The following is a 25,938-nucleotide window of genomic DNA, read 5'->3' as shown; positions in this document are numbered from 1 at the left end:
TGAATTTGTGCCAAGATTTCAGCCCTGGTACGAGGCGATAGATCACGTTTCTGCCTCTTACTTTCTTCTTCTTTCTTCTCGAATGAATGGGATCGTTTCATCTTGAAAGCAAAAAGTCAAATGACTCAAGTTCAAACACCATAAACTACTTTATAGTCATAGCAGACCAGAGTATATAAAAGGGTGTGTGTCTTGTCCTTTCACTATTCATTTCACTCTCAAGCCGAACACAACGATGGAAGAGACTGACCAGATGGAACGTTTCGTCAGAGCTTTGCGAGGGGTCATTAGAAAATTCTCTTCAGACCAGCCTACGGACTACTCTCCTTCCTTTAGAGATAAAAGTCAAGATACTTGCTATATCTGTCAGAAGAAAGGGCATTGGTCTTCAGAGTGTCCAGACCGTCAAAAAAGAAAAAAAACAGGGGATAAAAAAGACAAAAGTCAAGATACCTGTTATTATTGTAAAGAAAAAGGACATTGGTCTCCAGATTGCCCAAAAAAGAAACAAGAGGAGTCAGAAGAAAAGAGGAATTCTTCAGAAGAAGAGAGGGATTCTTCAGAGGAAGAGAGGGATTCTTCTGAGGAAGAAAGAAGACAGGTGAAGAAAAAGAAACAAGAGAAAAAAAGAAGAAGGGAAGAAAGCGAGGAGGAAGAAGAAGAGGAAAAGAGTGTGACGGTGAAGAAATTCAAAAAACAGAGAGACTAAACAAGGAGACAGAAGAAATCAATGAACTTTTTATTAAAGTGTTGTGTTGTGAATTGGATTGTAAAAAATGGAGAAAAGAATAAATGAATGATATAAGGTAAGAGTCTTTGAGTTCTGATTTTAAAATAAGAAGCTACACTCACGCACTCATACACAGACACGTACTATAAGGGTAAAATGGGTGGGGTTTTTTGAGTTATTGGCAAATTGAAATTGTATTTCTTTTCGAGAAATGTGGGTGGCCCTGAAAAGGGCCTTTTTTATTTATGGTGCAGGGGTGAGTTTAACCAATCAATTTTAACTGCCTTATGCCTTTGCCACGGCCAAGGCCTACTTCTGAACTGCGTAATGCTGATGATGATTGGGTTGAAATCACTAAGGGTGGTACGGTAGGCTTAGTCACAGGGTTGACGTGTTTAGCTCGGGAAGGTCGTATTCTCTTCGGTCGTGATAATGAAGTCTGATACATTTGTTTCAGACTTCTTAACTCCGCTAAAATGTCCAACAGTACCGTGACCGTTTGATTTTCACCCTCTTGTTTCTTTGCTGCTACTACTTCTTTTTGCTGTTGCTGCTGTTGTTTTTTTCTTACCTCTTCTTCTTGCTGCTGTTGCTGTAGGAGAAAAACTTGTTCGGCTTCCTTTTGTCGTTGTATAAATTTCTCCAATTCTTCTTTCTGTCTCTGTCTAAAATTCTCCACTTGCGGTAATGAAGAAGGTAACGAAGGTTCCGGAACAAATTCTTGCGACGAGAGAAAATCCACAAAATCCCAATTCACCTCTTCTGAAAGTAAGTCCGAGTTCCCTTGGGCGGTCTCCCCTGCTGGTGCACCCCAATGGATCGTTTTCTGAGTTTCCGTCATGTTGAATCACTGTCGCATAGATTGACTGCACACAAGCGCTAGCGAATCTATATTGACTACGTGACGTCACAGACTGCTCTCTTCGGATTGGATGCGGGCTGACTGAATTCTGTAACGCGTGTTCGGATTGGTGAATGAACTCAATCCGTTTCAATCCTTTCTGTCCCTATAAATAAGCGCCGTTCACTGCATTGATTCACCTATTCTCGGAGCCTCAACATGTGGACCGACGTTGAATCTTCAACCCTTGTGTCAACAATGATGTTCAGGACGGACATGCTCATGTATGTCCGATCCAAGTGGACCGTTGTCCACAGGACCAACAGCAGCCTGTGGATAAGAAGAGTCTATATAGAGAGACAAGGTTGCCTCAAGAGGACTCTGATGTATGGCCCTGCTGTAAGACGAAGTTTGAGGACAAGAAGATGTCGCAAATGCCCTTTATGTTAAGGGCATATTAACATAAACCAAAGGCCCTTTTCAGGGCCAGCCATATTTCTCGAAAAGAGATAGTCTTTGAATTGCCTACCCCTTTTTTTAAAAATTTAAAAAAAAAAAATCCCATGTTAAATTCCCCTTGTCCGTAGATTGTCCCACGATTTATTCCCATGTTAAATTCCCCTTGTCCGTAGATTGTCCCACGATTTTTCGCCATGTTAAATTTCCATTGTCCGTAGATTGTGCCAAGGGGTTCTGTAATGCTAATTCCCATTGTCCGTAGGGTATCCCTATTCACTACTAATGTGTGTGTGTGTGTGTGTGTGTGTGTGTGTGTGTAGACTACACCAGGTATTTTGGATATTGTATGCATCTGTTTGTTTGATTATGTGGACAACTTCATCTTCAAAACCCCTTACCTATTACCTTTTCATTGTGACCCTTAGAACCCTTTTGATTATATAAACCCTTTATGAGGGCATAGAGCCCACATCATATTAACTCTATGATCCGTGTAACATAGAATTTCCCATTCTTACATAGACTAGCATGTATCGAAGTAAATTCAAACACTATGTTCTTGACCCATTGTGGTCAGCCACTTGTAACACTTGCCATTTTTCCCTAGTGTCCAGTACCGTTACGTCATTAAGACTAAACATTTTGAGGCTATAAATGTTTCCGCCATTTTCCTTATATAAACCATGTGAGGCTATAAATGTTTCCGCCATTTTCCTTATATAAACCATGTGAGGCTATAAATGTTTCCGCCATTTTTCTTATATAAACCATGTGAGGCTATAAATGTTTCCGCCATTTTTCTTATATAAACCATGTGAGGCTATAAATGTTTCCGCCATTTTCCTTATATAAACCATTTGAGGCTATACATGTTTCCGCCATTTTACTTATATAAACCATCAATGTTTCCGCCAATTTACTTATATAAACCATTTGAGGCTATAAATGTTTCCGCCATTTTTCTTATATAAACCATTTGAGGTTATAAATGTTTCCGCCATTTTCCTTATCTAAACCGTTTGAGGCCATAAATGTTTCTGCCATTTTCCTTAAATAAACCATCTGAGGCTATAAATGTTTCAACCATTTTCCTTATATAAACTATTTGAGGCTGTACATTTAGAGGCTTTACTACTTTTTCACTTTTTTTGCATGGAATTCCAGTAGAGGCCACATTGCCCCCAATAACTACTAACATCCCTGAACTTTGTCTTAGCTATCATTTTGGCCGCAGCAGCAGTTGCTAGATCATAACAAGAAGACATCAACGGCGTAAAATTTATTTAAAGAGGCTGGCTTCCCATTTTTCCTAAAATCACGAAATACTGGTCTAAAGTCATCTTTAGCAGGCATCATTGTTAGCTGCGCGGAAGGATGATTACAAGGCGAGGTTTTCGCCAGTTCGTTTTCGTCCTTGATGGCAGTACCTTTCTCTCTTGAAGGAGCTATTTATTTGCGTATTTCTTATTCGATTTGTGAACTTACTGTCCTTCTCTTCTTATTATTCTCCCTTTAACCTCTTGCTCTTCTACTTTGGGCATTGGGGTTACATTTTAGAAATGACGTATATTAACACTACCAAGAGAATTGCTTCCACCAGGTTGCAGAATGATTTGGGATGATTGGGTTATGTCCATTCTTGTATTAGCCAGTTGTAACAAGGCCACTTTGTGTTTATTAAAATAAAGGTTTTGTTCGTTGAGGAAAGTTAATAATGCCTTGTAGTAATTGGCGTGCTGTGAAATTAAGTCATCGTGACATTTCATCGAAGCTCGCTTCTTCCGAAATTTGAATACGCTTGCATCATTTTAGGGACCGATGGCATACAGTGCACGAATCTATGTGGCAGGAGTTTCAGACTGAAAGGAGTCATGTTGAATACTGTAATACAGAAATAACAGAAAATGGTGTTTTATAGTTTTTTAGACAGACGAGGAAGGCGATACGTAAATGACTAGACGTCATTCTTGACGCCAATCGTGAAACAAATCGGGACGAAAGCTCAAATAATCAGGCTTGGTTGGTTATAAATCGAGTAAATAGACATGGGGTAATTCGGTGCTATCGTCATACTATAAGTCAGCCAAAAGTGTCTCTAACTGTTTAGATAACACTTTCAATTTAAATTTATCTCTTGAAGTTTTAAACATTACCTCATAAACGGCATCGATACTGATATGCTTTACTCTGTTGTAATAAATTTCGAGTCGCAAATTGGAACACGTCTGAAACCGAACGGATTCTGGAATGAGTAAAAACACCGAACACAATGTTTGCAAATGAACGAGATTTTATGAAATAAAAATAAAAATATGCGAAAGGTAAAAGCGTAAACCCTAATAATGATCAACCTTGTACACTGACAATTCATTAGACAAGATTTATCACCATGTGAGAAAATGAAAGCAATCACCAAAATATGAAACGACCATACTGAATATTTCCCTAAAATGCAGTAGGATTCATGTACGATATAACAATGACCAGTGTGGTTCATACAACCGCATGATGTAAATATGATTATGGTTACTAGAAACGAATGCATTCAAAATTAATATGGTTCAAATAACCATTTTATTTAAATATAAGCATGATTCATACAACCATACGTTTTAAAGACTAGTATGGTTCCTACAACCATGTAACGTTACAATCACAGCACACTTTTCCCTGTCTTTTTTTCACATTCAGAAATCCGTATCCATTAAACGAATTTCTGTTACAAATTACGCTGCCCTGCCAGCCTATTTGCCACACGGCACATTCGCCGCCATACTGCAGGTTAACCTGTTACACCAATAGCTATGCTACTCCATTGCAGGTCACGTTACCACACCAACGATATGCTGCTACGCTGCCAGCCCTATCAGCCATGCTGTCAAAACTTCCAGCCTTTTCTAGCCCATTCAGCACTTCCAGCCTTTTCTAGCCCTTTCAGCACTTCCAGCCTTTTCTAGCCCTTTCAGCCCACTCAGCCTTTTCTAGCCCTTCCGGCCCGTTTAGCTATAAATAGACCAAACTGGCCATCGTATTACTCTGAATAAACATTAACAATACTAAGTATTAACATCTCGTAAGTCATGACCAACATACATTAAATATAGCACACAAAAATCCAGGAAACACATGCTGACCTCGTTTTTCAACGTTAATATATAAAGCTTCAAGGAAGAATTACATCAACCCAAAAACATTTCTATATCCAAACACTGTACGTTGTTCTTGAGTTTAAAAAAAAAGCAAGAATGAAAGACAAAAACGGTAGAGATACAATTACAAATTTGATTTATATATGATCTACTTACTACTCACCTATATAGTAAGTCATGTACTCACTGACAGGATCTAGGCAATCATTGTGACTGTATATGACAATGTGCTTCATATAAACACTAAAGCAAAAAATTGCAAGAACCAAGAGTAAAATACCCTAGCACATCGTAATATATTTGGCATCTCTCTGCTAGCATCCCATGACGAGATGCATGTATTTATTCAGTCACCACTAGAAGAAAAGAAAAGACAACTACGCTATGTAATGATGTACGAATCTACAAATTCAGTTGCACAAAAATGTTCTTAGGATAAGTGTGTGTTTTGTATTTTTAATGTAGCTTTAACAATTTTTCAGTCATATCGCTATGATGTCTGCAGTGTGGTAATTTATAGTGATGTCTAGCACTGGAGCATCATGCCGCAAACATGTAGTATCATGCCCCACCCAGTCACATTATCCTGACACCAGACCGACCAGGCCTAACACTAACCTCTTAATGCTGAGCGCCTAGCGAGGCAGCTGTTAGTACCATTTTTATAAGACTTTGGTAAGACTAGGACAGGGTTCGAACCGGCGACCTCCCTCGTCTGAGGCGGACGCTTTAACTACTTTGGCCACTGGAGCGATCTGTTCTAAGGATTACCAAGGTGTTTTCATGCCTTATTGTGTGACACAGATTAGAATCACTATGATGTCATTTATATGTAAACCAAAGTTTAATTTCTTCTTCGTTTTCTTCTTGCGTGTCATCGAAGATGAAAAGATGAGTTTTACTCATGTTAGACACGATCGATTGGAACAATGCCTTCTACAAATGAAATGGATTCCCCTTGACTTTCTTGGAGTAATGTGTAAGCAGATTGTAACATCATGCGAACCGTTGTTGAGGACGATAGAATAATTCTCTTTTGTGTTCGATCAAATACGGAAGCTTCCGTAATCAAACGCTTGTACAAGTTAAGTTTTCCCTGAACCACTAGGTCCAGTAATCAACATTTCAATGGGATAGGTAAGATACATTTCCTCCCAACTTTGCCGGTCTGACTTTTCGTCAATTACTATGAGAACGGATATGTTAACATAACACAGGTTTTTGAAATTCTGACATTCCAAGAAGGATGCAATACATTTTGTAAAAACATTTTAATATTTTATTAATGGTGTAACTAATGTATATTTTAAACTAATATGGTAAAATATACTGACATGTCATAAGAAAACACAAAACCATGAAGTAAAGAAAGTACAATATAAAAAACAGTTAATGTACAACATATTAACATTTATCCGCATGCCAATCTTTGGTTTCGCACAAAAGGTTCTATCCAAGGTATTTTCACCAACCAAAACTTGAAAATGAAACATAAAAATGAAAACTTGGGAAACGAGGACGAAATATTAAAATTTGCAAAGAAGTGTTTTCCAAAACAATGAAATTTTTAAACCAAACTTGAAAAAGGAAGTTGTAAAGGAAATTTAGACCAGAAAATTTCAAAAATAAATGTGAAATGGTAATTAAAAATAACTAATAAAACATTTAATATTTAAATGAATTTATTTACAAAAATGGAAATTTAAAATAAAAATTAAACAAATTAAACATGAATATCAGACAAATAAAATTTAGAAAGCTGAAAAAATTTGATAACGTAAGTAGGAAATGGAAACTTAAAACAAAAATTGAATAAATAATTTAAAAATGAACATTGAAAAACTTATATTAAAATTCAAATTGTAAAAACTAAATTTAGAAATAGACTTTAGCAATCAAAATTGAGAATAGAAATTTGCAAATGATTGATTAAAAATTCAAATTGAAAAAATTGAACCTGAAAATTGTACATGAAAAATACTAAATCATAATTTAAAATCAAACTTCTCAATCAAATGGAACTGAAAAGCTAAATTAAAAAAATTAAAAAGAAAATTGAAGACAAATAACGTTATTTCTAAAGACGAGTTTGGAGTTAGTGCGATCTTTAAAATCGGTTTTTGAAACAAAATGCTAGACACTCTATACTATGGCAATCAATAAAATGTATCGAATTTCGAAACCGCCCTTACCCTCTTGTGTGATAGTATATAGGTATGTTTGTGACTATAGTGTGCTTAAACTCTCCCACCCTCGCTTGTGTGTGATAGTGTGTGTGGGTGTGAGATTTCGTTCTCCTTTATATATTCTTCCTCGTAGAGTATCTGGAAGACGGCTGGACTCACATCTCAGAAGAGAAAATTTTGAAAGATTTAAAGTGACCTGAATGGATGCCTGGATTAAATGACAACACAACACAGTGTGATGAAAGATGGAAGTTTATAAAATGAATTAATAAAAATATGTATATACTCTACAAATACAGTGATTCTTTCACGCTTTTAAGATACGACTCATTCAATTACTTTGCACAAACATTCACAAATTGGAAGACAAAAATGTTATTCATATATTCAAAAATAAAGGTAAGATTCATACAATCTCATGTAGTGAAAGTAAAATTCAAATAATCTCATGTAATGAAAGTGAGATTCAAATAACCTCATGTAGTTAAAGTGACTCAATAGAACTCAATTGAAACAACATCATCAATTGAAACAAATATGTTTAATTGTAATGAACATTACAAATGTACCAAACATATGACTCGTGACTCAGTCATTTGTACAGCCCGTATGATTCACAACCACGTATGACTCATAAATACTTGTAAAAACTTGCAAACGATATGTTTTGACCTGGTTCACGTGTCCATTGTCAAACCACACAGTTCTCCTGAATTCTTGAGTTAGCCCACACTTGCATTGACCACACACACCCTTCATAGATCCACCATGCGCGCTAGTTTACAAATCAGAAGTTCCGTCCTTGTATGGCCTTGATGGTCACACCTGCTTCCAATCCCATACCGACATAGAGATGTCCAGACTGATATACCCGCACACACATATGCAGAGACAGCTACAATAAATCCCAAACTGGTTATAATAACAGGTACGGAATTAAAATCTATAGATACATGCTACTAAATTAAACTCTTAATAGCAACTTGGAACAGTTCAAAAGTTCACAACGTTTCAAATCCGCGTAGTGATAAAGGCAACATTTCACGCTAAGACATTAAAAACTGAATATGTTTCACATATCAAATAAAATAAAACTGTAACACTTACACCTATGGCAGTAGAACAAAAATGGAGAACGTACACTCCTTGACAAGATCAAAAAAAACTGTGTCAATTAGAGAAGTACTTGTATTAAATCTATATGAGAATGAACATTACTAAGGGCAAAATCCCACTTATCCAATTCCTTATCTAAAATGACTTTTATGGAAATAAAATGTATCAAAGTTCCGTGCATTTTATCTGGATATTGTTTCCATCTTAGTTAAAATCCATACGAGCTTCGGAATTTGTATACTACTTTTAATCTTGGCCATTTTGTTTCTTTGTTTTGATTTTGATTATGTTTTAGTTTTTTTGCCTTTTTTTGGAGGGGGTTGCTGGGGTTTTGGGAGTGGGTTTAAAACCGAAAAAGTTTAATCTACTCTAAAGTTTGGGACAGTTGTGTAATTATGCTTCTGCTTTTCATCAAAGCCATATTAATCTGATGTTCCAGATTTTTTTCTAGTCTCCGTTAAAGTCCGTTAAAATTTCGGAGTTGTAGAAGTAATTTTGGTTCTTGTCCCTTATTTAAAGCTACAATATATGCAAATGTACTGACGCCTACAACATAATTTGAGATATAGGTAATACTTTATATATAAATCTTGGATACATACGCAAAGCCACTAGGCAGCAGGTCACTGTACATGCATGCATCTTTCGGGCGCCCATGCATTTACCTTCCACCCTACGTTACAGTGTCCTTTAAATGCTAACTTTCCGTTTGAGGCTACATCTTTAGCCACATGTTAAATTGCCACTTGATGCTATATTCATGCTGCTAACTTTCCGTTTGAGGCTATATCTTTAGCCACATGTTAAATTGCCACTTGATGTTATATTCATAATGCTAACTTTCCGTTTGAGGCTACATCTTTAGCCACATGTTAAATTGCCACTTGATGCTATATTCATAATGCTAACTTTCCGTTTGAGGCTACATCTTTAGCCACATGTTAAATTTCCACTTGATGCTATATTCATAATGCTAACTTTCCGTTTGAGGCTACGTCTTTAGCCACATGTTAAATTGCCACTTGATGCTATATTCATAATACTAACTTTTTCCGTTTGAGGCTATATCTTTAGCCACATGTTAAATTGCCACTTGATGCTATATTCATACTGCTAACTTTCCGTTTGAGGCTATATCTTTAGCCACATGTTAAATTGCCACTTGATGCTATATTCATAATGCTAACTTTTTCCGTTTGAGGCTATATCTTTAGCCACATGTTAAATTGCCACTTGATGCTATATTCATACTGCTAACTTTCCGTTTGAGGCTATATCTTTAGCCACATGTTAAATTGCCACTTGATGCTATATTCATACTGCTAACTTTCCGTTTGAGGCTATATCTTTAGCCACATGTTAAATTGCCACTTGATGCTATATTCATAATGCTAACTTTCCGTTTGAGGCTATATCTTTAGCCACATGTTAAATTGCCCCTTGATGCTATATTCATAATGCTAACTTTCCGTTTGAGGCTACATCTTTAGCCACATGTTAAATTGCCACTTGATGCTATATTCATAATGCTAACTTTCCGTTTGAGGCTACATCTTTAGCCACATGTTAAATTGCCACTTGATGCTATATTCATAATACTAACTTTTTCCGTTTGAGGCTATATCTTTAGCCACATGTTAAATTGCCACTTAATGCTATATTCATGCTGCTAACTTTCCGTTTGAGGCTATATCTTTAGCCACATGTTAAATTGCCACTTGATGCTATATTCATAATGCTAACTTTCCGTTTGAGGCTATATCTTTAGCCACATGTTAAATTGCCCCTTGATGCTATATTCATAATGCTAACTTTCCGTTTGAGGCTACATCTTTAGCCACATGTTAAATTGCCACTTGATGCTATATTCATACTGCTAACTTTCCGTTTGAGGCTATATCTTTAGCCACATGTTAAATTGCCACTTGATGCTATATTCATAATGCTAACTTTTTCCGTTTGAGGCTATATCTTTAGCCACATGTTAAATTGTCACTTGATGCTATATTCATACTGCTAACTTTCCGTTTGAGGCTATATCTTTAGCCACATGTTAAATTGCCCCTTGATGCTATATTCATAATGCTAACTTTCCGTTTGAGGCTATATCTTTAGCCACATGTTAAATTGCCCCTTGATGCTATATTCATAATGCTAACTTTTTCCGTTTGAGGCTATATCTTTAGCCACATGTTAAATTGCCACTTGATGCTATATTCATTTTCGTATTAAGATCAAAATCTTCTAGCAATATTACAATCTCATGCTACACTTTCGAACATACATTTCAGAATGGCGGCGAACAGTGCATTTTCTGTTTTCGCCCAAGTGTTAAATGGTCAATATCCATAGGTTAAAGTGTCAAATGGTCAGTTTCCATAGATTTAATATTAGCTAACATTAACATCCTCATACGTCCCCCAGTCGACACATACTACTACTTTTACATCAAGATACAATGTTACATTTTCATTACGATAATAATAAGTGTGTGTATGTGTGTGTGTGTGTGTGTGTGTGTTTATTTGTGTAAATGTATGTATGTATGTATGTATGTATGTATGTATGTATGTATGTGTGTGTGTGTGTGTGTGTGTGTGTGTGTGTGTGTGTGTGTGTGTGTGTCTATGTATCTATGTAGGTATGTAGGTAGGTAGGTAGGTAGGAATAGGTAGGTAGCTAGGTAGGTGCGTGTGTGCGTACGAGCGTGTGTGCAGGCACGCACGCACGTAGGTATGTTATTACAATAAATAAATGAATGGAGATAGAAAACTGTCTTAAAAGTGATGTAATATTTTACGAGTAAAATTATAAAGTATATCTGTGTTCTCAATATTATTGGTGGTGATATTCAGTAAATTAATATCCTATCTTGTTGACACAAAGTCAAACAAATCAGGGGAAATATATGAAGAAAAACAATGTTAGAAAAACTCTTACAAGTGAATTATTTTGAGTACGTAGTAATAATTGTTTTCCTTTGCTAAACTTCCCTGGTTGGTAACCATGTAGTCTCACAAATGAATAAAACAAGTATTTTAGGATGATTTGCATTGTAATCACGACCTTGACCTCTTTGCTTAAATATTTTGTTACTGGTTAATTTCATCAGTAAACATAAATTGCACATTCTTCAATCTATTAACGTTTGAAGTCTAAATGTTTGACTGTCTGCTGGCGTCTGCTTTTCCGACTGCCTGGTTTGTTTTCCCCATACCTAAAAACTAATGTCAGATACGAAATGTCATCATCCATATTGAAAGTAGTCATTCGGAACACTCCGAGTTTACATAATTTTCATTCATTTTGTTCCTCATTAAATTTTAAAACATCAGGACCAAGATCGTTACATTTTCGATTGAAAAAGGGAAATATTTAGCCCATAAAGTATAGCTTTTAATACCCATATATCAAAACAGTTCTTTTTTATTACAACTGGCCTACATTACAACTTGTTCACTGATTATAAATACGAATTTATAAGCCATAACTTGAGTAGATCATTATGTTATATTTCCAATCCGTAACGGTAATTTATACAAACCAAAGGAAACATATTACCACGAATTGAAGCGGTCAGCTTCTTGGATAACAAGTTTAATTATGTATGAGTAAAACTAAGCAAACAAATAATTACAGAACGAACTGAATAATGTGATAGCCTTGAATCACGCAGAAAAACAGAAAATCCAATTAGGACCGGCACACGAAAGAGAAATAATTATTTTCGTGCATCATATGTGAATTTGATATCCGTGGAAAAATCCAGACGTCTTTGTCTGAAAGAAACAGGATAGCAGTTACGTCTCAAATTGCGTCACAATAAGGCACAAAAAATGATTCAAACTCCCAAGAAAGTTTGAGATACACTATATTTTCATGCTTGAGGAATTATAGAAATATCACTTTTAGTTTAAATAGCGGAGGTCAAACAGTCAACAATGAGAGCCAGTTGTTTTAAATTGTGCCAGGGTAACATTGCATTGTCAACAAGTGCGTTGCTAGACAATCTTTCGTCATATGCAAGTATAGAATGAAGAAGGCATTCCCTTAGTCGCGTAGCCACGAGGGGGAAGGGGTGGAAAGGGTTAACCATTCCCGCTAGTTCAGGTTCGTGGTGGTTACGTATATTCAATGTAAACACTGATCATGAAATCATAGGCTGGTTTTGTCACATCAAAGTTTATTTTCATACTAACAAATCATTTAAAATAATTAGCTGGAAATGCTTTTTTTTTTCTTGTCACAATTTTCGTAAACTGCTATATATAGGCGTATAGACAGCAACTCGCCTGGATAATGCTTTTTTTTTATTATTCATGCCCTCACGACGCCACTGTGCTTTGCACGCGAAAAGTGTAACATTACAGAATGACATACATAAATACAATAACGGAATTAATTAGTTCAGTATTGTTAAACTTTGAGAAGATATTCGAAAACTTGTTCATGTAAAAGGTCTTTTATTCCTGTCAACAGAAAAGGACATTTTTTTTAAAAATCTATCTTTGGTGGGATTGGGAGCTTATGTAATTTTGCCAGATTGTTTTCATTATCCATGTCAACTGGTTCTTTGTCTTTTGTACTTATCATATAACTTTTTCTATACCAGCACAATAGCATATAAATTCTTTTCAATACTAATGCAATAGCATATAATTATTTTTTATTTCAATGCAATAGCATATAATTATTTTCTATTTCAATGCAATAGCATATAACTATTTTCTATTTTAATGCAATAGCATAGAATTATTTTCTATTTCAATGCAATAGCATAGAAGTATTTTCTATTTCAATGCAATAGCATAGAAGTATTTTCTATATCAATGCAATAGCATAGGATTGTTCTCTGTACCAGAACAAAAGCATTGGTTTACGACTGAAGTCAACGCAAGTAGATCAGTACCGAACGCTACACGATGCTTATCCCCATCACTATTTAAATTTGAAGCAGCAAACTCGGTCCTTTCATCGGCTATTACAAGAATCGCAGCCTTTATGCTACTTGTATTTGATGCTCATGAAAGGCATCATTGTCTCCTGAGTGTGTTGTAACTGTAGTTAAATTTTTCGACACTGTATAGCAAAATGGAATTTCTTGTAAATGGCAAAGTATTAATATTCTCTCTGAATCCCAATATTTCGCAAACGTTTAGTCATGTTTTTTTTAAAAAAAAGAGGATAGAATTATTGTTTTGAAACTGATAGTAGTTTGCCCTTGTACACTTGAGGTCTTGGGGCGCCAAAACAGCTGATATTTATTTTTCGAAAGAGACCGTTATTCTGGCTCTTTGAGTTATCATCGTCGCACCGGGCACCATTTACCCTACGTACACCACTGAAGATGGTTAGGTGTTATTTCTGTCAATCAAAAAAACAGTTCATCAAGAAACACCTTTCAGCAAAGAAATGGCAAAATTAATTAAAACAATTAATTACTAAAATATATTTTGCATCCATATGGTGATTATTGTAATGTACGGAGGTCGTGATATGGCATCCATTCTATTCATCGTCATCATCATCGTCTTTTCTTTTTCCTCTTTGTGGTAATGTTCCCGTCGTGTTCGTAGCACTGATCTTTTAATACTTTATTGAAGGAACTGACGATCAATTAGCACCGTAATAAATTTTGTACAACTGCATCTTGACACCTCGGTTCTCATTTATTAGATGGAGCTAAAGTGTCCTCTTTTAAAATATTTGAAATGTCAGATACGGGTATTTATGGGCGGTTTTTATTTCTTGAATCGAAAGATTGTTTCTTTATTGGACTGTCTTTCTCATCCTCATATAAGAAAGGTTGACCCGAATAGGAGAATGGTGTACTCAGCATGCATACTGCATACAGAAACGTGTGATTGACATTATTGGATAATTGAAGAAAACGATTGCAAGGCTAGTGTACTTTACATGGATTTATTTGTATTGATGATATCATTTTCCCCTTTCTCTGCAAGTGCAGTTAAGAGGGTAGATTTGACTGATTGACTCGTGCAGAAACTTCAATTTCGAAATAAAATGATTGATAAAAAAGAAAACAAAGAGAAGGCCAATACTTTTCTTCAAATAATTCGCCTTACCTGCTCATTTGCCTTCTAAAGAAAGACACGGATTTTATAATGCATGAGCACATTCATTCGGCACAGGGCAGGTTTGACTGGACACAGGGGGGAGTGGTACGCACTAAATATTTATTTGTGACCTTCCACTGACCTTTCTCACCCAAATGTAGCAAAGCACTGACGAAAGTCCGCTACGCTCTCTATATTCACGCATGGCTGCCTGTCATCAGATTTGCGCATTTCTAATGAATATGCAGAAACCTGCTGAACCAATCATTGCGAACCCAGGTAAAATTCTCTCGGCAGACTTTTCATACTGACTGTATGAGCCAATAAGATTTTGTTTCTCTTATAAATTGTCCCACGTCGATCGATAAGAAGTCTCGTCCGTTGGAGTACAAGAAAGAGGTAGTTTCAATGGTTTGTTCATAAAGTACTTATTTGCATATTCATGATAAAATATGAAATCTTATCGCAGGCAGCCATCAGTGAAATGGGAGCTAGATCGATTTTCTACTTTGGTTTACAACAACGTTCCCATCCCGTTTTATTGATCAAGACTTTAATCACATCTGTCTCGTTCGTTGGTATTTAAAGACACGAAATATGTTTTAGTTGTTATGAATGAAAAGAAATATTAAACAAATGCAAATTCAGGTAATTAGGATTCAGTACAATGTATCTTAACATTACTTACTTCTGCTTAAAGTGACTTTCCTATACCGTTACAGCGTTATTTCGGCGAATTCCATAATTTCGATGAGGAGTACTCTTTTTTGACTTCTCATCCCAAGAGGTAGGAAAGGGCGGACGAAATTCGAACTGGAACTTTGTATTGCTACATCTAGCTACGGACAGCACAGTTTCCCGGACACTGTTGTATAGATGGTCTTTAAAAAAAAAGCTGTGCGCATTCACCTTTTTCACTTATCCTTGCATCAAACAAAAGAACATTATGATTGCAGTGACCTACTTTTCTTGCAAAGGAAGATACCCTAAAGTTGTGAACCGTCTACCTGAGGAGCACGCATAAACATAGCATTCACCACAATATACGAGAAAAATGTTCATTCTTACCATAGATCAAACTTATCATGCATAGGCGTCAAAGACTATAAAACCATTTATCTGGATTAATGTTGTGAAAGGGAAACACGGCAACAACTCATGCATGCAATGCCACTCTTGATAACATTCTACGGTACCAATATTATTCTTGCTACTGTTACGAGTGGGGGTCCTCTTACGTCACTTATTCATTGATATAATCTTTCATAAATGCGTATACTTCTCTGCGAATCAGCAAGGTTTCAATGTATTTATCTCAGCTAAGTAAGAGGAATTCAAAAGACGGCATAGCACCTATTCATTATCAGTTCCTATAAGTTATTAAAATACTCAGTGGCCTATTTTAAATGCACACACACACACACACACATTTGCATGATAATAATTAAATTGCTTAAATGAAGGCATAACTCTATACTAGCCAAATGCATATTTCTTTGAATGCATCGATTTTATAATAAAGTAGTCTGATATTGTCTTCGGCCAGTTTCAAATTAAATTCTACAAGTATTTCGGACGGTTGAATAAATGGGTGCCTTTCCAATCATTACTAAATGTGGGATTATTACTACTCTATGGACTTAAAATAAATAATAGAATAGAATGAGAAACAACAACCTCGGAAAAATTTAACAAATAATTTATTTCTCTAGAATACAAAGTGAACATGTAAAAGGATATTGCAAATTCAATCCCAAAAGTCCTAGAATTACCAAGAAAAGTCTTACGAATAAAGTTCTTAATAAACTCCCAAATAATTTCCAACGGTGAAGGTGTTAACATGCCTGTAATGGCCGGTAGTCCCTAATGTTCTAATGTACCAACGGCATGAATTATAATGATGGGCCAACATTCTATTTTGTCGAATCACAGTAATATAATCCAAGGTTTCCTTAGTTTCTTATGTCACGTGTTTAGGCTCGAATAAACAGCGAGACAAGAAAGAATGAAGACAACAAACTTTGAAAAAATACACTAATTTATTTCCCTGGAAAAATTCTGTTAAAATGAAGAATAAAATATGAACTTACTGTTTTATAGAATCGAATCCAAAAATAATCTAAGAGTAAAATTTTAGTAGTCCTAATAACAAAATATTTTCTAATTTCAAGTTCGAATCCCGACGAAGAATCCAAAATGGAAGACGATAACGTATGGTGAAATTTATACTGTTGAATTCTCCAGATCCTTGTAGAAACTAGAATTATCACTCCGGTTTCTGAAAGCTGAATAAATATTTATAAAATACTGTCCTGGTTCAACAATTTTACATGAGCACACGTATTTTCCATAAAAATAACAGAATTAATCCTTTTGAATCCAATTAATTTGAAATAACTCCAAACAGCACAACATACAACTTCCAGTTTAACAGCCCAGCTTCTACTGAGAATAATTCTCCACAACAGAGGTTATATGGTCTCTAGAACGTAAACATGGGGTCACGTGATCATCTTCTAGAAGCTTATAGAAACTACGTCCTTGTTAAAGGTCACGTACACCCAGTGTGACCCTGACGAAAACCAATCATTTTACTCTAAGAAATAAAAAATTAAAAAATTGTTTGCATCTTGAAGACTAAGTTCCATCACGACCTCAACAACAACCAATCATTTTAAAATAAAGATAGAACTTGTTTACGTGGCTTGCTATAAATTGTGAAACAAGGTCAGGATTTAGATCAACACCTGGTTATTATAAACTAACAGTCAAGGTCAAATTATTTTCTAAAAAAAACTATCATCTCTAGTAAATAAATTTACATTACAATATCATGTAACGAAAAATATATTTAAAAAAGTTTTAAAACTGACAAACAATTAAATTGCAATAAATATATATTAAATCAGATCTAATTAAATCAAATATACATAACAATTAGAATTCACTATAATTCCCAGTTAATGTCTCTTTTGAAGAATATTGTAGAACATTTCTCTATTTCCAGAGACGAAGAATTTGAATTAAATAATTTTAGCATAAATCAAACACTGAAAACAACAAATGATTCTGCCCCTCAGGATGTTTTAGCCCGAACAAATACTTTCTCATGCAAACAAGATTATAAAGCCCTCTACTTGACTAGGTCACAACTAGCGGTTTCTAAAACTATTATTTAATAGAAACCTTCATTCTAGAAGATTCTGTTTCTAAAATTATAACAAAGAATATGGTAAACGCAAAGTTTTTGACTCAGACAGAGATAAATAAGATTACTTCTATTGATAATGACCCTAATATTAAATTCACGCTAAGAGAAACTATTAGCTATGTATTAGTTGTTTCCAGAATCAAAATCAATGATTTAGGTCAGGTAAACAATGAATTTATTTTGGACAAGGTCAGCTACAAAATACAATTCTGCATAATCCATAGCACATAATGAATTTAAAAAAAACTAACAAACAAATTAAATAGCCATAACAGGAATAAAATACATTTTCTGTGTGAAGACATTCCAAGTTCCTTCTAAATGATGTAAATCCTCATGTATTATGTCGTGTTTGTTTAGTCGAACTTTCAGTGTCTGGAATGCGGAGGCAGTTACCAAGGATACAGTTCGTGCAGTCGAACACGAAAGTTCGACACTGATACTTCGTTCTGCTCTTATATGGCTTCGCTTTTTTCTTCCACACAGTATTTTTTTAACATCGCTTTAAAAATAGAACATCGGACACGAGTGCTCGTTTCGACTGGAATTTTGCTCGTTTCGACTGGAATTTAAGAAATAGTTTCTGTTTATGCTAGGCTAAAAGTGGGCATAACTGTAAGTTTCCGTTTAACACATGACGAAAATACTGAACTTTTTATGGAAAAGTAGAATAGCGCAATAAGATGACTTTGAAGTACGTTCGGATATAGATTATGTCAAATGAGTAATGACTTAAGATTGAATTCATGAAACAAGCCGAAGCAGGAAATTCTTCGAGGAGTTTCATACATTTGTTATTAAATCATTGCCCATTTGAGATTCTGTTTATCACACAGATTATATTCAGTGGAAAGTTTTCAGATATAATTTTGTTTGGATATAAAAATCTTAAATGGGTAATGATTAAAGATAGAATTTATAAAACGAGCCAAAGCTGGAAATTATCCAACGAATTTCATAAATTTGCTTCTAAATCATTGCTCATCGAAATTCTGTTTATCACATAGTTTATATTTAGTAAAATGTGTTGAGATATAACAAGAACTAACTTCATTTCAATCGGGCTCAGACGATGCACCTTTCAATTCTTGTGATTTACTGTGTTAAACCGCTAAATTCTATGTAGAGCTTTCCAAATACGCCAAAGAGACCATTTTATTTTCCCCAAACAAATTTATAAGTGATTTAATCATTACAAATTATGCTAAATGTTAAAAAATCGTTTGGGCAAGCTTCGAGAGAAAGTGAGAAAGCAGACGACCGATCGACCGAGATAATATTGAAATTGAAATTCCCTCTAAGACTGTTCGTTTTATAATTTATCTCGATATACCTCGAGACCGATCGACCGAGATAATATTGAAATTGAAATTCCCTCCAAGACTGTTCGTTTTATAATTTGTTTCGATATACCTCGAGAAGTATTTGTTTCGATATACCTCGAGAAGTATTTAAAAACAGCGAATATTTTGCTATACCATTTGTGTTATGCTTCCTGAGTGGGACATGGCTGTTTTATTGGGTGGGGGACGGGCGACTGATTTAGGTGCATGATACATATTGGAAGATTAGTATCATTTGCATTATTTCGTTACCTATTTTGTTTTTTTTTAATCTGAAGAATCGTCTGAGTCTCCGAATGTTTTGTGCAGTATAGGTCCCGCATTAGTCAACGGCTGTTTAAAAATAAATAAATAAATAAATAAATAAATAAATAAAGGCTCGATTTAAAAGTGACAAATAGCTATTAGCCAAATTTGAAAAGACTGACCAAAGATGTTTGAATGAATTGTCACTGGTGATGAAACATGAATTTACTCTTTGAACTCGTGACAAAATTCAAATCAGGATCGGAGAAAACGAGCAGAACCACAAGTCGTTCCATGTAGCTAGATAGTTAAGAGGGCTTACCCGCATTATTTTTTATGAAGAAGTCCTCCAGGTATATGTCCATGACTACCGGTGTCACTGAACTTTGTATGCCTACAAAATGTTCTCAAAGGTTGTGGAGCATCGACAGCCAATGTATCAGTCAACTCAGTTACAATACATTGATACATAGAGCCACAGGTAACTTGTGGTGTCACCCCCATGGACCTCCTTCAGTAACAGGCCATACAGAATCCTTAGTAGTGTCATTTTTGTGTCACCCCCTCTAATGGTGCCACCCGGTGCGGTCCGCACCCCCAACCCCCTAGTGACGCCATTCCGATAATACCTTAATAAAAAGATATAGGTTCACTTTTATCTCGAGTGTGTTTGATGAAATTCCTAGTACGTGACAAATCAGTGCTACTCGTAGTGGATAAATATACACCGTTAACTTGAACGAGAAGTAGGTTACTGTTACATTGTATCTAAGGTTTGACTCTCTCTCTCTCTCTCTCTCTCTCTCTCTCTCTCTCTCATACTAACAGCAGCAACCAGCGATCACTAGCCATCCAATTTCAATATTTCTCTAAATTGTATAATATTTTGTTTCTGCTTTCAATTTGGCACTGGATATATTCAAATTTCTTTTATTTTTCAAGTCTGAATTCACAAGAGCACTTTCTTGTACAAATAAGTGTATAAAGGTATCATAATGTTTTTAACATGGTTCTATTTTTTACTACCGCACTCAAGCGCGTGACTGAGTTCTGCACCATTTTCCGGCAATTCCCCATTTTTACGCTGCCTCGTTCCATCAAAGTATTTCCGGGATGGAATTTTATTGACAAGCCATGAGGTGTTCCAATTGCTCATCTGGGTTCTAAATAACAGTAGCAGCATCCGTTACAGTGGCAGACGACTGAGTGGAGATGCCTGTCATTATTTCTGATTGTTAATTGAACCATTTACAGGATTTAAACAGTTTACACTTGACTGTGAAACTTTCATAATTCCGTAACTTAACTACATGATATATTACTTTGACGTTCAAAGCAATCATCCATGTTAGCATCAGATATCGCGTCGTGCGGAGATTTATTAATCTAGTGGAGCGAAGACAGTGTTCATCTATTGCAATATTGAGATCAAACAGTGCTTATGTATGAACTAAAGGTAATTCACGTCGAATACTTTCATACGTATGCTTTTTGCTTCAAACTTAGATAACCAAAAACGTTTAGCAGACACAATTATAAATTCACCTAGTTACATTTTGAGATCGAACTATTCATAGTAATTTATCCTCTGATTTTATCATTTATTAAAATTTCGGTTAAATTAAACTGATGCATTCTTATGTTTACTCTTCTCAAATCTCATGACAATCAGCATTTGCAACTAGTCAAGAAAGAAAGTGTCAGCTTTTGACATAAAGAAACACGTGATTGCAGCATCAAACTGGAATAAATTGTTACATCCAAAATTAAGCATTCTTCAAATTATATGTTGATTCTCATTTTATGTTTCTAGAAAAGTAACTGATGGTATGTATTGTCCATGAAAGAAGACATTTTCCGTTTCTAACTTACGCCCAACCCTACGCCATGTACTATCTCGATGCGGACATTTATTTTTGCGCCCTGAGCCGCCTCTTTTTTCGGCGCTCATGTCAGTATTTTCTTCTTCGCCTTCCGTGAATCTGTACTAATAAAGCCATGAAGATTAATTATGAGTAATTTGTGTAAAGATTGATTCTGAGTAATTTGTGTAAAGATTGATTTTGAGTAATTTGTGTTAAGATTGATTTTGAGCAATTTGTGTAAGATTGATTTTGAGTAATTTGTGTTAAGATTGATTTTGAGTAATTTGTGTAAAGATTGATTCTGAGTAATTTGTGTAAAGATTAATTTTGAGTAATTTTTGTAAAGATTAGTTATGAGTAATTTGTGTAAAGATTGATTATGAGTAATTTGTGTAAAGATTAATTATGAGTAATTTGTGTAAAGATTGATTTTGAGTAATTTTTGTAAAGACTGATTTTGAGTAATTTGTGTAAAGATTGATTTTGAGTAATTTTTGTGTAAAGATTATTTATGAGTAATTTGTGTAAAGATTGATTTTGAGTAATTTGTATAAAGATTAGTTATGAGTAATTTGTGTTAATGTATTCAAAACCACGAAGGTAGTCTGTGTTGTTATGGACTTAGTCCCGTTTGCAGAAACACATAGTGAAGGAACTGACAGTAAATGTTAGGAATCTAATGAATTACCACTAATATTTTGCCTTCAGTGTACTGATTGTTGTGCGCTTCATTGCACCTTACGCCACCCCAGCGATAATACTGCATCAGCATTATTTGATTACATGCACATTTTAAGATTTAACTTTATAGACACAAAGTTAAACTGATAGATAGTACTTGGCCTGTTTAAAACATGACATAATCCCTTGATTTGTATAAGGTCAGTAGACTGGTATCCCTTTCCCAGTTTTAAACATGATATTCAGAGAAACATAGTTACCAGCAGCTGATCAACAAGCAATACACGCGCAACAGTGGTGTGTGCTAAATGTCTTGGATTTGTTTTCCCCTACCTGGCCATGCCATTGCCTTGTTGCCAATCAATCAACAGGCTATATGAATCCGATAAGACAAAAACCATAAACAAACATCATACTTGTTGATAACGGTCTTAATATTAGTGTGCTGTAAAAAAAAAAAAAAAAGTTCTTTATTGTGAACAATACGCCAGTGCATCCATTCAAAATACTTCGCATGCGCTTCTGCAACTTTTCACGTCCTATTTATCCAATTACTAAATGCCAGTTTATTTTCACTTTTGGAATGTTTTTCATACACTAGAAAACGTACCTTCAGCCGCATGGTTTTCAAATCGTCTGCCTCTCGGATAATCTTTGATAAAGCGATTCAGCCAAACGTCAAACGGACAATCAGAGCTACATGGAGAATGTATCAAAGTTTGGATGCTGTATTCCTTCAGAAGTCTGTCACGGCCGCAGATTTAAGCGCTAGTGCGTTGCTATGGGATACATGGATTCCACAGGTGTCGGTGCGTGGACTGATGTTTTAGCAGTGGCCCGCATCTTTTGCAACACACTTTATATGCCAAGGAATTTCCTGTGACACTAGCAGAATGAGTCACAGATATATGGGCACCCGGGCTCCCTGCATCGAAAAATAACGTATATAAAGCTCTCTTGAGAATCTGACAAGTGCGTGCGATTTTGGTCTATGCGCATTTTCTCTGATCCAAGCTTTATTATTTTCTCTTCAGTCGAGTTCAAAAGAGTAAATCCATGTTTCATCACCTTTACAATCTCATTAAAACGTCTCATCTTTTCATATCTTGGACCCATCTTGCACAAACCTTTCTCAGCTCCAAATGATTCTTCGATATACCAAAATCAGCTGACCAATTATTGCCCGTGATACCAGATCTATAATCCACTGGTGTAGCGGGAATCTTTACGAAGTGCCCCATTAACAACAGCCACTGCCCTCTCAAAAATTGTTGACAACGGTTTGTTAGAAAATGAATCATTTTCCATGGTTGAAACTTGAGGGAAATGGGAATATAACATTACTTAAATGGCACTTTGGTAAACCACTGCAATTCATTCTGAACACTTTATACTTTTGGACTTGTTCTGGAACATTTAGGACTATTTGATTTATTTCAAAATACTTTAAGTTCCTTTTAAATTCTCACTTTTTATCATTGGGAAATAAATTACTTGTTTAATTTTGTTAGACTTGATGGTTTTGTTTTTTCTGTTAGACAGTTGAAGACCATCGAGTTGTAACAATACCTGCCTACCTACCTACCTATCTACATACATACATACATACATACATGTCTTTTAGTGAGAACTCAAGCAGTGTCAAATAAATCATCCGAAGTACATAACAACTGACTAGATTTTATTTAGCACAAAGTTTTCCAGCACAAAAGTTGCATTTGATGAGTCAAAAACTGGAATATGAACTTCTAGGTCATGTCAAGAGAACACAGATATGATTTCGAATAAAAGCTTAACAAGGATTCAGATATGTATTTCATCGCGAACTTGAACACAGTTGACATTTAAATCAGTGATGTTTGTTCGTGAAGTCGTCTTTATATTGATGTTATTTGTCTTCAGTTAGTGAAACTGTAGACTCCTCTTGTCAAGAGTTTGAATTTGGATGACCTAGTCTAGTAGTGGTAAAGGTATAGTTGTGGATGACCTAGTCTAGTAGTGGTAAAGGCATAGTTGTGGATGACCTAGTCTAGTAGTGGTAAAGGTATAGTTGTGGATGACCTAGTCTAGTAGTGGTAAAGGTATAGTTGTGGATGACCTAGTCTAGTAGTGATAAAGGTATAATTGTGGATGACCTAGTCTAGTAGTGGTAAAGGTATAGTTGTGGATGACCTAGTCTAGTAGTGATAAAGGTATAATTGTGGATGACCTAGTCTAGTAGTGATAAAGGTATAGTTGTGGATGACCTTGGTTATACATTCAAATACAGTATTTTTATATCTGTAACAACTGTTGCGAACATCAAAAAAGCAAAGCATCATGAAAGTGACACTTTTAACATGCAATGTCCTTTACAAACCAAAATGGTATGCCATTGCGACATCTGATTAACATACTGGTGACGTATTACCTATTTATTACCGTAACCTCTCCTAAAAGATGAGTCCAACTGCAAACTGCACGGACCCAGGATCTGCCTGCGCAAAATGTTAGGAATAATCAATAGAACAAACAACATAGACCCTACCCAACTTGCGCATTATGCTACGGCAAATCAGGATCTGTGTTATTTGCTGTTGGACTCGACTTGGGGCGATTATATAAAGTATCTTTCACTTGGACAATTACATTGAACTAATGTTTATGCACATCTTTACACTGAACATAAACAATTCTGGACAGTACTAGTCCTCGGGTAACAAAGATTAAAGAAGGAACAAATAAAAAAGACATTAAATAGAGAGGTGTACACTAGAAAACATATTTCGGCATATGTAACTAATTGTGGCAGAATAGTTACTCTGATAAAAAAAAACAACGTAAAACTGAATTGATTTTTAGGTTTTGGCTTGTATTATAAGTCCAAACACTGCATTCGTCGCTACATGTCGCATTCATCTGTTTGTTTCCTACACACATGGGACACATTTTCTATGTACTAAACTCCCAACATCCCAACATCATAAATAAACGTTTTATAAAACAGAATAGTTGCCATTATTGCCATTTTCGATGCTTATAAATTTATTTTTTTGTGCTTAAAGTAAAGTACATCTATTCCTCTCCTCCCCTTTGTAGTTTGTTTTGCATGTGTCGCAGTGTGATTGTGTGCTTGTAAAACAATTCCCCCATTTCCCCTCATGTTCATATTAATTTGTTTATAAGCGTCATTGTGCTAGTCTGTGTTAATATCAAACAAATAGCCTTGTATCAAGAAATACCATAATATGGATAGAGTGGTAAATAGCGATTAATTAAATTCAGCTTAAAAACAACATTTTGTAAAATTGCCATTTTTAATCTATATTTCCCCTTGTGCCTCTTGTGTATGCGGAGTACTTTTCTAACAGAAGTTGTAATTTCAGTTTTTTTTTCTTAAAATGGCACATATTTGGTAATTCATTATTTATTCTACAGTTATAAATATATAATTTCAACTGTAATATGAATACGTTAAGCCCATCATGAGATTTTGTTCATCTATTACGTCAAGCAGAAATTCCCACATACAAGTTATAACCATCAGTAATATCTATCTAATAGAACTTAAAATCTGAACTGAAAACCCGTCCTGGGTTTTTATCGCTTAGCATATATTTTAGGCTTACAGTTGTTTCAAGGTAAAGTTATAGTGTGTATCATTCAAAGATTCGTTATGTATGCTGTCTAATTTAGGAATAGTTAGGTAGGGACTCGAGATCAGATGGACCCTCATGATGATAAGAATATCGCTTCCGATAATATAATTTTGCTTCTGTCAAACTTTTGGACTGATTACCAGTTCCATCCGATTTTGACAGATTAGGCGCACTGTTTTAGTGTTCCTGTTTTCCAAATTACAGAAGTAGTTTGATACCTGTGTTCCTTCATTTATTATTTGCCCTCGATCTTATTCTCACATCTTCAATTTATTTTCTACAAATTTCCACCAATTGATTCTGTTTGATCTCTAAAATTCCAACTTTATTAGTTTAATTAATGTGTTCCAAAAATTAACATCATTGATAGTAGCTGTCTTCAGTTGATCTTTTTGT

Source organism: Sinohyriopsis cumingii, chromosome 5 (assembly GCF_028554795.1).
Source record: "Sinohyriopsis cumingii isolate HCF-2022 chromosome 5, ASM2855479v2, whole genome shotgun sequence".
NCBI classification, from domain to species: Eukaryota; Metazoa; Mollusca; class Bivalvia; order Unionida; family Unionidae; genus Sinohyriopsis; species Sinohyriopsis cumingii.
This window is presented reverse-complemented; position numbering follows the sequence as displayed.